The 18247-nt window shown below is 41.3% G+C and overlaps 2 long non-coding RNA genes across 7 annotated transcripts in view; one reads left to right on the top strand and one right to left on the bottom strand.

The window, feature by feature from the left end:
* The window catches only part of LOC146582508 (uncharacterized), an 86896-nt gene extending 85187 nt beyond the window's left edge, over window positions 1–1709 (bottom strand). For 2 of the 6 annotated variants that reach the window (XR_014888182.1, XR_014888181.1), the window contains exon 1: window positions 1232–1709. This is a non-coding gene — a long non-coding RNA (uncharacterized LOC146582508). The remainder of the gene's footprint in view (window positions 1–1231) is intronic. The other 4 variants (XR_014888176.1, XR_014888178.1, XR_014888179.1 and 1 more) reach the window with 4 other exon arrangements.
* Window positions 774–13214, top strand: LOC146582511 (uncharacterized). Its single transcript, XR_014888183.1, has 3 exons — window positions 774–1746; window positions 2231–2453; window positions 12723–13214. It is a non-coding gene; the product is annotated as an uncharacterized LOC146582511 (long non-coding RNA).
* Window positions 13215–18247: the final 5033 nt, after the last annotated feature.

Consider the following 18247-nt stretch of genomic DNA (forward strand, 5'->3'; position numbering starts at 1 on the left):
TCCAGACAGGCAGGCAAAAGCAGTGTGAGTTATATACACCAGTAATCTCAGATGCTACTGCACACAAGTGCCCAATGTATGAAATAGCAGCACCACTGTGCAGTTCATAAATTATTTTAAAATGCACAAGTGTGGTTAAGATCTATTTTTGATTTAGTGTCTTAATCATAAGACTAATACAGCTGAAGCATGAATTATATATATAATGCATATTGTACATTTTTTTAAATGTACAATATGTAGATAACATCTCGCAGTATGAACTTTTACCTGGCAGGAGCAGTAAAAGAAATAATAATAAATTTATTACATTTAAATTTGTGTCTGCATAACATAATAAATAATCGGCACTTGTAGATCTGTACAGGTGCACTTTATGGGCTTTATTTTATCAAAACTAAGTTATGAAGCGTAGTAATGTGAGCTTTCTGGTGTTCATTTTTTATTTGTTAGTCTGTTTGTTAGAATGGATTTGGATTTTCCCTGGGAATATTAAATGTTAACATATTAAAGCTTTAAATTGTTACTAACTGAAAGGGAGAATATACAAATAATGAGTTATTTTAATTTTCCCCTACAATTTACTTTTCTCAACTTCCAAGCATATCTTCCCCATCTTCAACTGGAGGGATATAATCCCGGAAACGGTTTCGAAACAACAGTAGGTAGGCTGTACCTGACGCGAGGCTGGATAATAGCAGACACCACGTGACTGCAGTACTTGCAGTCTGGACGCACGGCAGGGTCTGTCAGAGCCTCCCTGGTGAGGACGACGTACACACACACGCAGGACGGATAAAAATAGACGCCATTTATGTGTTGAGAAGCCGCTTGAAAAGCTATGTGCTACGCGTCCAACTTGTTAAACTTAATATGTGCCGTTTGTTTTTATTACTTTTAACGCTGTCAGTCATGTTTTTTTTAACAATCTGCACAGTTTAGTGTATCAAAATGTGCAAAAGCGCACCGAAAGCCTCGCACGGATTTTACTGCTCTCCTCCACTTGAATTCATAACAGGTTTTTTTTTTCCTCTTCTATCGCGGTACACATCTCAACCCTCCTCTCAAAGGAGCGACACCGACAAAATCCCTTAATTCAACACACAGTGAAGACTTATCGCCCGTTATGCGCTGCGTCACCGGCTTTAGACAGGGGCAAAGTATGGCACCATATCTGAACTTGCATGAATGAAAGTGACGGCATAAAGCACTCAGTCAGCAGGCGACTCACTCAGCCTCCGGTGTCTGTCTCGCCTGTGTGGCGCTCTCCTGCATCCCTCAGTGAGCATCACTCTCTGTGGAGCCGGTGCGAGGCATCCTCCCTTACAAACACCGGTCCTGGACATCCTAGACAGCCCGTCCTGCGACATATTTTTACTTTGGACCCGTTGATGTCACTTCCTGCTTGGGCAAATGCCTGTGCAAATAAACCCAGGGATGTGAAGGGGTGCTCGGGGAGCCATTTTTTGAGGTCACGCAGCAGACAAGTTCACAAGGTCATGCAGTAGCGACATGTCCCAAAGCCGACAACAAGCTCGTTACTCTTTAAAATGACAACTATCATCCCATCTGGCTCATTCGAACTGTGCCCTATAGTTTTACATAACCAGCCACATCCACATCATCCTACCCCCCTGCGATACGCCGGCAAGGTTCATTTCCTGGTACGCTGTGCGCATTTACGGCCACGATTATGCAATGAAGGCGGCATCATCACTCTTTCACAAATGCTATACAACGCAGCTGGTAAGAAAATGTTTCAGGATATACAGGACTGCGAAAGCTACAGTATTGCACCAATTTGTGGGACACCTGTTGATAAAATAATATCATCCAATTGAAAAAGCAAAGCTCAGACAGCTAAATACAGTTTTACCTTTTTTAGTTTGTCTTAAAAGGAGGTAGCTGACAAACTACGACTTTTGTTACACATTTCTATATTTAATATTTAAATCCAGCAATCCTTTAAGACAGCTTGGAAGAAGAATAATGAGGTTGCACAATTTAATATAAGTACCTATACTGGTCTGTGTTTAGTCAATGTGATGTGGCAGAAGCTGGTCTTCGTTCTTTCCACACCCAGGTCTCTTTTCTTTACCTTTGAACCTAGGCCTGGCAGCCCATTTCTGATCTACACAGGGTCTCCTTTTACCCCAATCCCCTTGTAGGCCCTAGTGATAGACGGGCATCGATGTGCCAATACTTCACTGTATTTCAATATCCTGCTCAGGAAAAGGAATTCAAGGGGTTGAGCGAAGTTCAGAGTAACAGCGTGGTGCCTAAAGCTCACAACCTGTCCCCAGCCTCGTGCCGAGAACCTGAGATCCAAACATTCAGCTGAGAAAATTCTTGAGACCAGGTCCTGTATGTGTCAACAAAACAGCCCCTGCTGCCACCATCCAGACTGAGAGACGGGAGCAAAGACGAGCAAACGACAGCAGATCCAACAGCCTGTGAGTGAAACTTTCCAGAACCAAAATTATTATTTATTTTACTCAACAACAAGTAGTCTGTCTGGATGTTTACACCAGTGTCTATCTCAGAACCTGAACCCTCAGGCAAGTATTTGTTAAACATGAGGTTTTACTGTCTCAGTCACAACTACAGCTTAACTCCATATCTCTTTTCTAACTTTGGCCCGACAAAAAGTCCTGGCACACTCCAACTCCTTTATAAAATCCTAAAAAATTGAATGTTCTTTTAAATTTTAATCCATTTTTCTATAGGCTACTGTACCAATATTCTGGAAAAAATACATATTGATGTATAACAAATACTGGAATAATGAAGATGTGTTTGACTTTGTTGTTTGGATTTGTTATATTTATATACCATGGCAATTCAAACAAACAGGATTACGTACATTTTATCAATGTGGTGAGTAAGGTGGGCACATATCCAGTATGTGTAGGACTGTGTGAATGCACTGAGCCTGTGCCCAAATATAAATGCATGTGTTTAGTGTAGTATTTTGCGATAGGATGACGTGCTCATGTGGTTCTGTTGTCTGTGTGCGATTGGTTGGATCAGTCAGAGGACTGTGGCAGGCACGAAAGAGGCAGCGAAGCAGGCAGTGCGACCTAGTGGTGGAAGAGGGGTGTGTGGTGGAAGAGGGGTGTGCACTATGAATCACACCGATACACTAAAAAATATGCACATTATTTATCTTGTTAATAAATCCACACGAGCGTGCTAACACATACAGTCAACCCAACATGCCTTTGTTAATTCACTGTATAGCAATTTATCTCCTTGAAACACATGCTGATAAACTCTAACCCATGTATTTGATCTAATGTCCCAAATACCTAATGTAGTGTTCCAAGTTTTAAAATAACATAATTCCCCACCAACCACCCACATATGTAACGTAACGCTCTCTAACCAGGTTTGTACCAGTGTTTTCTATCAGCCCATGCTTCCCTTCTATCCCCTCCACCTTACACCCCCTGCTTTTACTTCCGTTCTCCCATTGCTAAATCTGCTCTTGAACCAAATGGCACGAGTGGTAACTTCAAAGCCAGAACTACCTACATCCCCTTTCCCTGCTATGGAATATTTGAAAATGAAAAAAAATAGACCATCTGGCATAGCAGTGGTGTCTGACTTTTCCCATATCAACCAAGTGACACTTAACCAGGCTGTGTTTTGAGATGATCGGCCTAGGATCGCAATTTAACCCCCCCCCCCCCCCCCCCCAACCTCCCCAAATCCACAAAAGCATTAAAGATTACCCACTATCCAGATGTGTTTTAGTAGAGATTGAGGGGACAGAAGGAGGAGCTTTAAAAAAGAGGGGGTTATGTAGACATGGGTGGGTGGAGTTAGTAACCAAGTCGGGAAAAAAAGGGGAATACAGCATAGACAAGTGAAGTCCCAAAAAGCAGGGTTTAGCAGGGGCCTAGTTCTACTGGAGCTGCGGCCCATTTTGTCTTGAAGGGGATTAATAATGAATTAAAGCACTCCCACCCCCCTTCTAAAAAGATATTCATGCATGTTAATGCATCCATTATTTATAGTGCGCATAGAGGCTGGCTAGTGGTGGCCACATGCAAGTGGGAGGGATGTAAAGATGAAATGAGGAGGTGGGGGTCTCTTCCCCCTGAATGAAGCACTGAGGCTCTGGAAGCAACATCCAGCCATTGTGGCTGGGCTGGGGCTGGGTGGAGATGGCATGGGGAGTGGATATGGAAAAGTAGGAGGAGGTGGGGGATGTGGGGGCCTTGCTGCCAGACAGGCAGCTCGTGCATGGGGCCGCCAAGTGTTGTGGGGGAAGGGGTGGATTAAACAAATAAATACATGATAAGGAATAATCATGCCAGGGAGGCAGGGCGTGATAGAGACAAAGAGGCTAAGAGGGGCAAAGCGGGGGTGTTAGTTCAGTCAGACAGGATTTGTTGTCTGGACTGACCCATTCTTGATCACAAACCTACGTGAGATAACTTTTTTAGATGCTCTTTTAATTGGACTATTTCATTCGATGACTCATACCAATTATGCTTTCGCCAAGGAGCTAACAAAGTCTGTTTGATCTGAAATAAACTACATAGATCTGAGTAACTCAGTGCATAACATTAGGTATGACTGGTTGATAATTCAATAAAGCATTACAGAAGTTGACACGGCCAAAGCAAAGATGAGAAATAGACATGTAAAAGAGAGGAAAAGGCAAGAAGATGTGAACGTGAGAGATCGAGGAAGAAAGATGAGTAAGAAGAGGCTAAACTTTTTTTTACGTAGCGAAGCAGTGCAGAAAGGAGCAGGGCAAGGAGGATGATAAGATAAGGCAAAAGCACGAGTCAGATGAGCTTTCTACCCTGCTGATCCCCATATTAGCATAGATACAGAGTCATAAGCATGGCAGGGAGCTTTTGCTGTGGAGGTGACATCAGGGCCATGACACCCAAACTCATCTCCATAGATATCACTGGGGCCATGCAGGTTAATCAAACATAAGGCTTATCTAGGCGTCTGTAGTGCGTGAAAATCTGCCAACGAGCTGCCACCTTAAATTTCAGTAATCCTTGTAAGTAACTAATTCTTAATACTGTTTCGCTTGTCGACAAAATGAAGAAATGAAGCACGGCTTAGAAAATTTGCCCTTTCTGTGTGTTTGTTTTGGGAAAATGTTTGCTTCCAGAAACTGCTTCTTCTACAGAAAAAAAAATACTTAGAGATCACTGTTCATGCCATTTCTACGTGTATGCAAACACCAAACTGCTCTGGGGATATGGTGACATGTAGGCTAAGAGGTCATCAGTGTGGCTTGGCAACACCTGTTTCAACGGGATTTTCCTCTCGTTTCGAAAAGCTGGCCTGGTGTTACACGCATGGCACGTGAGTGGCACAAATCCTCCACTACAATGGAGTATTAAATAGTTATGCCATCATAATGGATAAAAATATTGTTGCATGAACTGTATGATTCAGGAACAAAGCAGGTAACAGTGAGACATTCATTAATGGCAGACATGCCACATGTTTCTCAACAAGTAGCACCAGAGGCAAGACCTCCCAGAAGGGACAATCTGCATTGTGCAAACATTGCAACCTTTGTTCCCCCAACAAACACAAGGTGAGGCACTAAAGTGTTTTTAATACGAAAACCTCAACCACACACAGGAAAATCCATAAACATTGGAATGATGTCAAAACAACATTGTGGGGTTTGACGGTTTTAATTTTCCACTGCTCAAAGTAAAAATGGCTCCTGCAACATTTCCTGCACCCCGGTGATTTTTATGACAAATACAACAGCAGCTTAATTATACATGCGACCACCACCATAAAAGCAGAACCATTAACTACCATCTTGTTAACACAGAGGACCTGCCTTGAAAGTGCTAGAGTCGCATTTTGAAATCTTTTCACTCAGCGCCTGTCTGCAATGTCAGATTTTCACTATTTAGCAAAAACAGAAAGAACGTGGCAGTACATGCAAGCCCTACACACGAGACATCTGCTTTAATTGAACTAGACATTAAAAATAATTGTGACGACCTGTTCTTGATGTGTTGGCTAAAATATAATAAAGGAAACATGTCCAAGTCAGTCAAGTAACATCTAGGCACAGATATTTTCACTGACTTTAAGTTGCAGTGTGCAGCTGCGTTGATGTAGGAAGAAACCTGGCTTCTGATGTTCCTGACCCAGCTCAGTGTGTCCACGGAGAAAGCTTTGCAGTCTCCAAATAAGAGTGAACTTCCAACCTTTTCCTGAAGAGGCTTTGGTTAAGTTTCAAAGGCTTCCTGGTTTTACTTTACTAGCCAAACATACCCCAGCTGTACACAAAGTGGTCACTCTCAGTGAGACCCTATGGAGGCAGAGGGAGATCAGACACCCCTTGACGTAACCAAACATCTCTGTTAAAAGCAATGTGAACAGAGGGTTTGCCATTGATGTTATTGCTTGCTTAAACGGGTCAGTCTTCACTCATGGCAAGTGTGACATTACAGACGGTAATATCATACTTGTGAGCAATGCTTCAAGCCTACAGGTCCCAACAAAGAGAATTCGTTGTTTGTCGCTGTCATGAAATAGATCAGCCATCTTAATATTTCATACTCTGCCTATCCTTAAGATGTCCATATGGACTTCATAGAATATGTCAGTCTCTTGAGTGATAGAATGGAAAACCTACAAAGCACATCTCTGAAGGCAATCCCATCAAGCAGCATTCACTTCGAGATGTATAGCCCTGTGTTAGGCAAATGAGCTGAGAAATGGTGAGCTACTGAATCCATTATTTCTCATTCTGTATGTATTGTCTTAAAGCCTGCCTAATGTCCCCAAAATGCCTTTAAAGACATGTTAAGAGAAAAGAGCTCTCTGCCTTGGAATGAGGTAACTTAATTATCATAGCAACTGCCAGTACTCTTTAACATGTCAATGGTACTTGGCTTGCATGCATAATTTTGCTGTGTTATTGTGGTGGCCTCTGTGTTGCTCACTGACAAAAAAACCCAAACCACAGGCACGGGGGCCTATTGTCATGGATGCATCCATCTGGATCAAGGCCATTAGAGGATATTTGCACTTCCTCTGTGGATCCTGGCTCTTTTTGACATGCAGCAGAAGGACCAGGCTTCACCCACCAGTGCAGGGCCAATTGAGGTGTAGATTGACCAGAGGGACAGTGAAGAAGGGCAGCCAGCAGGGCAGCACTCCTGTCAAGCTCAGTGATGGACACCCACATGGCAGCTGGTAGTTGGCCTGGGGTTTCTGAGGTCCTATAGCAACTGATGGGACATGACGAGGCAGGCTTCCTGGTTTCATTCCTTTGTCCCTTGGGATGTTGGAATGTGTATCAGAATGTCAGAGGATCTTGGCTTCAGCACACTTTTGGTGTCAGCTGCCTACCAATGCCCCACACTTACCCTGACATGTATTAACAAGTAATTCAGGTAGCTGTTTCATACAAAAATACAATGCCTTTTAAAAATAATGGTAACTTTCTCTGTTTTTCTTCAACCCAATTACATGAATAAAACATTAGCATATATAGCCTATGAATACTGCAAACACTGCTTGAATTGAAATAACGGACCAAGTGATCTGAACCAAAAAGTGCATAAATTGGGCCCTTTGAAGTGATAGAAATATGCTGATCTAGATCTATTGTGGTTAACACCACAGCATTCACAAAGGCCTTTGAATGCTTCTTTATACGTGTATATGCAGAGTGTGTATGCGTGTACTCGTATGCCCAGGTGGGAGAGAAGGCTAATGGTAGATGCAAAGATCACTATACACATCTGGAAAAACAGCTCTCAGAGATATATCAAATAGAACCAATTCATCTCCAACATATAAACACGTTAGCTGTCAATCTACATCTCCCCACATGTAACCTATATGCTTGTTGCGACATACGTAGCCTTTGAGCTGTGTTGGAATGCTGACAGCCCACAGATATGAATCTTGATTTGATTAAAAGGTAAGAGTTGGGGTCTAAATGCTGGAACCAATATCAGTTCGGGCGGGTGGGCAAGGTAACTGTTGCAAAGGAGGTGAGGTGGAGAGGAAGGGGGAAAGTGTGATTGTTGGGGGGGTTTACCTGTGGCCTTGGCTCCAACTGGGAGTAATTTGGAACAGACTGCTCCCAGTGTGTTCATTAGGTTGTGATTGGGCTGAACGCAGGTGGGGAGGGCTGCCCAGCCTGACGCTGAATAGTCTTGATTGTGCCCAGCATAAAACGCCATCTGTTTCAATGAGGCAATGAAGGAGAGAGAGAGAGAGAGAGATTGAAGCAAGACGAAGGAGGAGGGAGCTACCGGTGAAAAGTCGTGTTTTGTGATGTCTCGAAAATTTTGTGTACTAACAACGGGACAAAAACATATAGAATAAAAATATAAAGCTGCACTGTCCATTGTTTCGTCTTAAATCGAACACAGAAATGACTTTCCATGTACAAAAATATAATTCAGTCCATAATGTAAATTAATGGGTGGGCACAAGAAAATATTTACATGTGACCAAACTTTGTGCAAAAACTGCAAAGTGGTCAAATGTAATCAGTCCATTTTGAGTCTGAATGGCAGGCCTCATTTTCACCAGGCTATGAGCGGATGGCTGATGAGACAAGGGGATTGGAGATAGGGCCGCAGTTTATTTATGGGCCGCCTGCTTCAAAGCCAGAATGTTTTTGGTTAATCCCATGCTCATACCAAAAGCAGACATACAAATGTTAATCTGGGAGTTTACATGCAAATTTGGGCTGTCTACTTTGCTGCAGACACAACATTACCCAAAATCACATTCCTCGGTCTCATGTAAGAAGGAGGTAAAAACACCGACAAAATATATTTTTACTCAGACAGCCTCGCTTTCGGTTGCTTATTTTTTTTCTCTCGTTGCAAGGCCTTGGAAAGAAAAAAAGAAGAGAGCAGAAGAGAAGAAGGCCACTCTTTGCTGCTCGACTTTTGAAGCGTCTTTATCGGGCTTGGCAGCGTAGTCTTGCGTGTCCAAGCCTCGTCGTGCTTTTCATCCTTTGTGCTGTCCAAGGTGTGTCCAATGCACTGTTGCTTTGTGTGGAGAGGGAGACGACACATCACATTCTGTCTTCTGTCCCAAGCTGGGGGATGGGGAGATTGTGGGGTGGGGTGTACAACAGAGGGGGCACAAAAAGCAAACTTATAGAAGGCCGGAGCGCTTCAAAGCCGCGATGCACAAAGGCTTATAAAGCGTTACTTCATGCAGAGTTGTGCCAGATGTAATTGCGGGGTTCCTGGAGATAAAGAATCACATGCAATTCTTAGCCCCACCCATGATACTTATGAAAGAGCTGTGGCTAAGAAGCTTCAGCTGCACGAACAGAAAAGTTTGTTTCACTTTGGTGCACAATAAATAATTAACAGTTATTTTATAGGTTTCAGGATGAATTTGCTGTCTTGAAAACAGTAACAGTGCACATCAAGCTTTACAGATGCAGGAAGATGGGCTGAGCCCATTATAAATAGGGAGGGGGGAAAACTACACTGAGTGACAAGCGAGTTTCCTCCCCTTTTTCACTCTGCCCTCATCTTCGTAGTATAGGCTCTTTCAAGTCTGCCTGACTCCTTTCTACAGAAAATTATGTTGATTCATTGTTAATAAGCCCAGAGGTTGCCAGTGTGAGCACAGTGCGTGGCAAATATAGGTAGACTGTAGTTTTCCAGATCAACCTGACTAGTCCTCATCTGTTTCCTGTGGCCTCCTGCTGAGATGGGACTGGTGTCGAGTGTGCATTGTTAAATATGTTCCCGGGCAAAAATGCTGCCACTGTCAGGTACATTTGCACAGGCTGCTCCTTATGTGTGTGCGTGTGCGCGCGTGCGCTCACGCACGACAGTGCAGGTGGGTATGTGCATGTGTGATGCTGACAGTGAACAGTGATGGGTGTGGAGGAAAGGGTGGTGCAGTCACTTTAGACTTGAGATGCCATTCCCACAGGAGGGACACGCCCCGGTGTTTTCCAAGACAGAGACGAAGGCAAACATGAAGCAGATCCATCTTTGCATCTTAAAGGTTTCACAAATACTTCTATAGCCAGAGAACAGTAACTTTTTGTTATCTCTTCATGTGGGAAGTCTAAAGGCCTCCTGCTAGGAATGTAGAAACTATGGTGTGTGTATCCACAAGGTCAAGGCTTAGATGTCATGCACAAACAAATTTTAAATTTAACAGCTACAATTAAATCAAGTAGTGTCTCATCAAGGTGACATGGTGTGACGACAATAATAGCATGTAAATGTACCTAACCTAACTAATAAAATGAGTTAGCTCAGGAATCGGTGTCTTTGACAGCCTTCTTTCGTCACGTTATGGATCAGAGCTCAAGTTTACTTTATATCTTACCGTAAAAAGGGCCAGTGCAGGTTCTATACCAGCCCAATTACAATGGCTGTTCACGACAGAAAGAAATCTTGCCCATGATTAGTGTGGAAATAAGGTATCTTATGAATAACCAAGTAATATTAAATGCCTCCTAGAAGAGCAAGGGCATTAAAACCCGATGCAATACTTCTTTGCATATCAATAAACTGACATTAGTATTTAAAAAAAATGTTAAAGTGCTGGACTAAAAGAACAAACATTTTTCAAAGCCAGCATAAATTAAATACAGGGCATCGTCTTCAAGTTTTAAAAAGTGTCAACAATCTGTATAGTAAATAAACAGTTGCAGGCAAGCAAAGGCAAATGCTGCATGCAAATGCTAAAATTTGCAGCACTCTTTTTGTGACTCATCACTAAAATACGTGTCCAAACTTTTGGATTAGCTAGAAGCTAACCTGTAACTCTTCACATGTAGGCACCATTCTCAGGTCATAGAACAAAGCACAAGGGTCAGCAAGGAGATGTCAAAGATCATGGTAACCCAAGGGTACCTTGAGTCTCATCCCAAAACCTCTAGCATTTTTCAAAGCCCTCCTGCAGCCCAGGCCCTCATCAGCGCGTGCCCCCAATGGCCTTGTGCACATATGCACTACCTCTCTGGTGGGTGAAGGGGGGGCCTGAGTGCATCACCTGCAGCCCCCATTACGTGACGGAACAGGCTTGGCCTACTCAAAACAAGCCTGAGACCCAGTAGGGGGGGTGGTAATGATGCAGGGGGCACTAACAGGTACAGGGAGCAGATTTTATTTTCTCCATATTTCACAAAAGCCTTTCTCAAATTCTTGTTGGGCTCACAGACTATATAGACAAGGTTTCACCCCGTGAGATATAATTACTCATGACCCACATGGCTCTGTGAGAGTGGTATATATACGTTTAAGTTTGCACTGAGGTATAGAGTGAGCGTCCCTATTTAATTTTTAACTACAGACAGACAGCAACATAGAATAAAGCAAATATTTTACCATCACCTGCTTAGAAAAAACAAGGACAACGAAGGACAATCATTTAAACGAGGGCAATAGTACTTGCACTAATCTTGGATTCATTTGTGAACACGTGAAAGTGTTCATTGGGTCTTGATCAAGAGATGTGGTTAAAACCACTGATGCAGCAAATCTAGACTCCCCCCCCCCCCCCCCCCCCCCATCCCCTTGTCTGCTCAATCAACCATCAATAAAATCTCTCCTCTTCACTACTGCTGACAATTAGAACACGAGCCAATCCCTAACCTACATAGGGAAAGAGGCCCCATAACCCAATCTTACATTAAACCGACTCAGGGAAATGAAGGTGTTCTAGCTCTCAGCAGATTATACTATAGCTGAGATGAAGGGCTGAAAAAGAACGAGTGTAGTTCAGTCAAACTAGCTAAACGGGTGAGAATTAAGATGTTGTAGCGTGGGATGAGGCAGTTATGCATACATAACATGTTGAGGCTGGGACCCCCTACTGGGGAGAGGCACGACAAAGCCTCTCTAACAGCAATACCTCTGGGACAGCTAATGATTAATTAGCTTGTGTCATTAAGTGAGGCAAATGTCACCCGAGCTTCCTGGGGAAGCTGTCACACCATGTGTAGGCTACTCACAAGTTTCCCCCTCAGGTGCCGGTGGAGGGGAGTTGGGGGGGGGTAAGTGCACTGTAACTAGTCAAATCCTGACATCTAGTGGTCAAATATAAAACTTTGCCAATTTCCAACAGCAGTAAGAACTAGATTTAGGCAGAAACTTTTTTTTCTTTAATTTAATTTATTATCAAAATATGTTACAAAAAAAAATATTCCTTTTGCCCAACATTCCCAACAATTACCTACAACAAAAGTGTTATCCAGATTTGACTTTGGGAATGCTCTCTGATCGCTGATCCTTGATCGCTAAATTAGCTGAGATGACCTCTGACCTTTAAGTGTCATTCACCTCACTGGCCATGTCACTGACCTCAAAGTTGAGGAGCTGACCATTTTTCACACCTAAGTTTTAAGGAGGCAAGAGCTGGCACATGGGCGAGGGTCAGAGTGGCGGGCAAGCTTGGCATCGCAACATTTTAAAAACATCTATCTTATAATTCTGTTACAGTTTGCTCAGTCAAAAAAAAACAATGACATAAAATCCTAAGCGATCCCAAACATGAAAGTAAAAAGGAAAATTTTTCTTACCAAACAGCCGAGGACCAAGCCAGGTTTGATGACTTTCCTTGCAGTTTGGAACAAATCCGGACAAACGATCGCCAAAGTAATAGTTCTAATTAGCCAATGTGCTTCCTTTAATAATATTATTTTCTCCATCAGCTACAGCGGGTTTTCCCAGCACACATGTTCACACTTTACTTCTTTTTCTCCACTGCAGGAGCAGTTATTCTGAATTCTGGCCTGCTGTAAGACCAGACCAAGATGAAGTGAGAAGGCCCCTCTCTTCAACAGGGAGTGGCAGCGCAACGTGGAAAGGCTTAACACACACACACACACACACACACCTCATGTCTGTTTATTCACATCGGCAAAGCACGTGCAGACACATGTGCGTGTGCGCACACACAAACACACACGCACACAATCTGCCTCACCCTCACATAGACATGCGCATACAAAAGCACACCTGTCAGGGCCTTTCCACTGTGTGAGCAAAAGCAAAGAAGTCCGGCCCCCCCTCCGTCTCTCTGTATGTGGTATCCCATGTCTGTTATATTAAAGCAAATCTATTCAGTTCCCACTTTCTTATCTGAAATAATGGCATGAGCAATTTTCACATTTAAGTAAGCAAGGACACATGCAGTCTCTCTCTTCCACTCTCTCACTTAATGAATGGAATCAGATCTGGGCCCCCGTGGCTGCGGTCTAATCTGCCTTTGAAGATTTCTACAATTTACAGAAATAAATAATTACATACCACTGAACAGTTGTTTGGTTTGGGTTTTTTGTTGTTGTCGTTTTGTTTGCTTTTTGTAAATAGGATATATACACCTATCTACTTTTACATTTACTAGTCCACAAGTGCGTTCGATTTCTATGTTATTGGCCAGAGCCAAAAAGGGCCCAGGACATTGCCAGGAGCCTCCCAATTGTGCCAGTCAACTGGTGTGTGACGTCCATTTGAAGGAGGAATCTGTCAAATAGAGTGATTGAATTAAAGTGCACTTTGGTCCGGAGTGCTCTCTCTTTGCCACTTTCCACCATAACATGTCTTGTCCTAAAATAATTAGATTGAGGCTTTGGGTAATGGAGTGGCCGGATCCTCAGTGGTCAAAAGAAGGAATGGTGGCGCATTGAATAGAAGCCTCCAATCTTAAAAAACACTTTATTTCTTTACACTTGAGGTTTGTTGTCTTTTGTGACTATTATCCCCATTCACCAATTGCTTTCATGCAGCTGTGCCCCTCTTAAAAAGTCTTTGTGCAGGCACCATGAATACAGGGAATGTGTCCATGGCAGGTAGCCCTTATTGCAAGTTAATCTCTTGAAAGAGCCTCATACAAGTACTTTTAAATTCTCCCCTAGCCACAGAGGGCTCATCATCAATCGAGCACTTCTCCCCTTTGTAGGGTTGATGAGTGTGGTGCGTGGCTGGTGACAATGGCTGCCAAGTGTGGCAAAGTAATCACCTTCTGGGGAAAACACTAGTAATTACTTCTAAACTGTTTGGGCTTCAGAGACAACTGATATTGTGCAATAAAATGAAAAGGTCCCTTTAGAGAGCAGTGCTGTGATGGTCGATCTCAATATGTTTGTCATCTATTTGTTTACAGACATTTTTCTTTTCAGTTTCCTCACTGCAACCGTCCTTTTTATCCTATATGCATTTGTCTTCATGTGTTTTAGTTTATGTGCTGGACAAACACCATAACCACATTCTCCATGCATACTCACAAGACACTTTACATTATATAAGTTTATATAAGTTTCTTAGTTTCAGACAATTAAACAAGTCAAATACAGCTTCCATTCCTAAAGAGTATTTTAATTAAGCTCCTACATTCAGCCACACCTGTATTCATCCTTTAGGCTGTTAATAAGAGGCTATAATTATTTCTGAGCCTTTCTAATGAGATAACATCTTTTTGTGGATCCTTATTTAGTACAGTTATTAGGTGTAATGATGTTTAGCCATAATTTTCCTCAGGGTTTCCTCTGAGGTGAGAACTTACTGATCAATTGTGACTTTATAAGTTACAAGTATGAATTGTTAGTTGTTGCTCTCACAAACTAGATAGAATTAAGTCAAGATTACTATGATTAAGACGCTAAAATGAAATTATTTGAATCTGAAAAAGCAAGAAAGGCGCTCTGACACCAGTTTTCTTTGTAACGTCTTTAATATCAAATATCAAAACTGAGTTTACACTGTATACATTTTTTATGTGCACGGATTAATAATAAATGCAGACAAGAAAATTCCAGAGCGCAAGACTCTCGCAAGACTCCTTCGACTTACCTCTGCTGCACCATAAGCTCATCTTGTCTGCTTGACACACGTGTGTGGGGTCTGAGGGGAAAGGCAAGCAAAGCTTTCAGTTTTACTAGAATAAGATATGAGTTAGACTTTTAAACTTTTCTAACCAGAAGTAAAAGCAAATGGCTGCCAGCAGAAAAGAAATATGTAAAACCTTGTGTTTTTTTAAATATCGTTCCTTTTTGTGGACATGGAGTGTCCTTTTACTTGGTCCTGCATTACCACTTTGAGCTACTTATAATTTATCTGAGTATTCTACAATCGTGCTACTAGTTAGGTTTTTTTTTATAAACTAAAATTAAATATGTTGAAAATGAAGTAAGAATTAATCAAAGAAAATCTAAACTATGATATTAAAAATGAAAATGTAGCACTGTCATACTGAGCTCTGAAGAGAGCATTTATTCCCTGCTGGGTTAAAATACAACAACAGACACATTTTCATTGCATCACAACGTTCAATAAATAATTTACAGGGAAAAGCAAATTCAGTGTATTCTTGTATATATAGCCTATACATATTTGCATATAGTCTGTAAGCACATGAGTTATAAAAAGCTATAAAAGCTTCATAAGAAAATATGCTAAGGCTGTGCAAATATTCCCTGTTTTGTAGGTCTTATGCTACCAAAACAATAAAATGAAAATATTCAGACTGCCTGAACAATTACCCACACTTTCATATATAAAGCATTATTCTGCACTTCCTGTGTTTCTGGACAGTTTTTGGAATTTTAACTCTTTCTTTAGGCAATTTCTGAGAGAGAAAAATACCTGACTGTTTCACTGTTTTGTCTGTCATTTGAAGCTGAGCAGCTTCCAGGCATGCAGTGAGTGAACAGTTAAGAAAAGGAGAACGAAAGAAAGAGTATCTGCCAGGCTACAGAGGAAAACATGATTCTCCAGCAGCAAATTTTGGGAAACTGGACAATGCTTGCTTACACTGTATCGTGATACTTGCTGATACTTGCTGATAACAAGTGGTTCCTTGGATAGCTGTACTGATAACAATTCAGGCCAGGTATAAGGAATAAGATTTAAAAAAAAAGCTTTAGCTAGCTTGCAGCACACTCTTACCAATGCAATAAAAAAAACTGCACATTTAATACAAAACACCTTTTTAAGGGCTGTCTTCAGCTTGTATTGTTCTTTTCTGCCTCCTACTGGGCAAGCATAAAATTAGGCTAATTAAAAAATTTGCAAGGTGCATTTTGAGAAGAATGTTATATTGGATTGTTTTTAATAATCCACTGTGTTAGGCCTGCAATTAGTGTCTTGATTTATCAGTTAATTGATGCATGTATTAGTGTATTAGGTGATGTATTACTTGATTCTGCAATCCTTTATACAATGCTGCTTATAAATTTGTAATTTAAATTAAATGTACATATTCTGCCATGCCAACAAAGTTTTAGTGCGGTTTTAGGGCTGCTTCATATTGCCTATTCTGTGTCTTGCTTTCTTTCTTTTTTTCTTTCCAGTTTTGTTGGATTTTACTGTAGGTGTTAGTGAGTGACAGCGAATGAGAGGGAAGCAGAATGACAGAGACGCAGACATCACTACTTGAGGCCAGTGTGAGCATTCAGGCTGTATTGCACATCTAATAATCCCACGAGGCAGAGGGCCTGTGGGTCTCCCTTTGAACCATAGTCCATTCAACACAAGAACACCGAAACATCTCCCCACCCCTTTGCGGTCACCAGCATTTCATTTGCAATCTAAATCTGAAACACAGGGTGCTCGAGAGTCACATCAAAGGGCTTTTTGATAGCTAGGATAGAGCAAAGACTTGAAATAAAATGGCTAATTACGAGTGTTGATTAGTGGGCCATGTAAGCTACAGACTAATTGGATTGCACAATGGAGTAGTGCTTTTGTTTTCTGTGCATCTTAATGAAGTCTTTTTTTTACCTCTTTACAAAGGCTGAAATGTAGAAGCAATTTTTGTGTTTCCAAAGATAAAAATGGCGGCTTTAACAAACGTGCATATTATTCAAACAGTCATATAAAGAGACTTCATCTCATAGGTTGTGGATAATTTGATCAGAACTGGGTTATCCCACATAATTATTAACACCATATGTGAAAGCTTTGTTGTGTTAAAAGAACCATCAGAAGTTCCATTAAGGCTAAGTAACCCATGTCTTTTCAGTGGAGCTGAGTTTTACTTAAATGTTTAGTCATGTTCGGCTTCATCTGGTCAGAGATTGATTAGCAAAACATGAATGAGTTATAAACATAGTTCTATTAATATTTTATCTTTCAAATACATTATACCAAGTAATCTTTAAAATGTTTATTGTTTCATTTTTTATTATATAAATATTAATAGAAAATAGATCTGGAATAGAAATTTGGCATTAGAAGACCAAACTATTTTACTAATTTCTAGACTTTTTTTCTTCTTTTTTTGAACTGCTTCAGCAGATGAGATAAACCAGTAAACATGTGTTTTTGTTTTGTTTTTAACTGTCTTAAAGTTCACACTGTATGAACCATAAAGTAAGATGGGTGGGAGAGCTGATCTGAGGTGGTACAGGGAGAAATCTGCATATAAGTCAAGCTATCTAAAGATGAAGATGGAATTATATGAATGAAAGTACCACAATAACCTCCAAGTGATCTGCATTTAAAATGAGACAAAGGAAATACAGGAGCTCTGAATTAAAACTAATATGTCTCACGTCTGCTTATCCATGCAGACTGGGCCAGCCAATGCTTCAGTTTACTGCAATGTATCCAGCCAGCCAGACATCCATTTTCTTCCACTTGTCCAATTCAGGGTTGCAGGAAGCTGGAGACTATTACAGCTGTCATGGGGCAGAATGTAATATAATCAAAAAGCATAACAAGTAAGCTAGTGCTTACCATACTCAGCACTGTAATTACCAAAAGACGGTACAAAATATGAATCTGAATTACAGTGTGTAGCCTACCTAGTGTGTATTTCACCACAGGCCATAGCTAGAGTGTTAAAATATGGACACCCTTGAAAAGTATAATTCCAAATGCTCTGGAGGAATGCCCGCAGCGGAGGTCCTATTCTGTTATCTCCTCGGACAGGCTATCCTATCATGTGAAGCTCACACAAGCAGCCATCTGATTGAATCACTTGTTACCTAGGAGATCTGAAGGACTGACTGAGACCTTGATAACGTGTAACTACACCATTCATATTTTTCATTAACCAGTTTTTGCAACAGAACAAAGCAACAAATACACGAGTTATTCTTGTTTTTTTTTTTTTTTTTGATTTTTTTTTTTTCATTTCGGAGGGGGTGCATTTACATCCTGAAGACTTGGTTGTTTTTTTTTTAACTAGGATAATATTTGCGATTCTACCATGTATTAAAAACTGTTGCACGGGAATGCTGAAACGCATTTGCACCCTCATAACAAAAGAGGGAAAACGGATGGGAGGGGGT

The sequence above is a fragment of the Mchenga conophoros genome, linkage group LG2 (assembly GCF_057382185.1).
Source record: "Mchenga conophoros isolate Kocher_MC1m ecotype Shallow Benthic linkage group LG2, M_conophoros_male_GT1.1, whole genome shotgun sequence".
In the NCBI taxonomy this organism is placed as follows: domain Eukaryota; kingdom Metazoa; phylum Chordata; class Actinopteri; order Cichliformes; family Cichlidae; genus Mchenga; species Mchenga conophoros.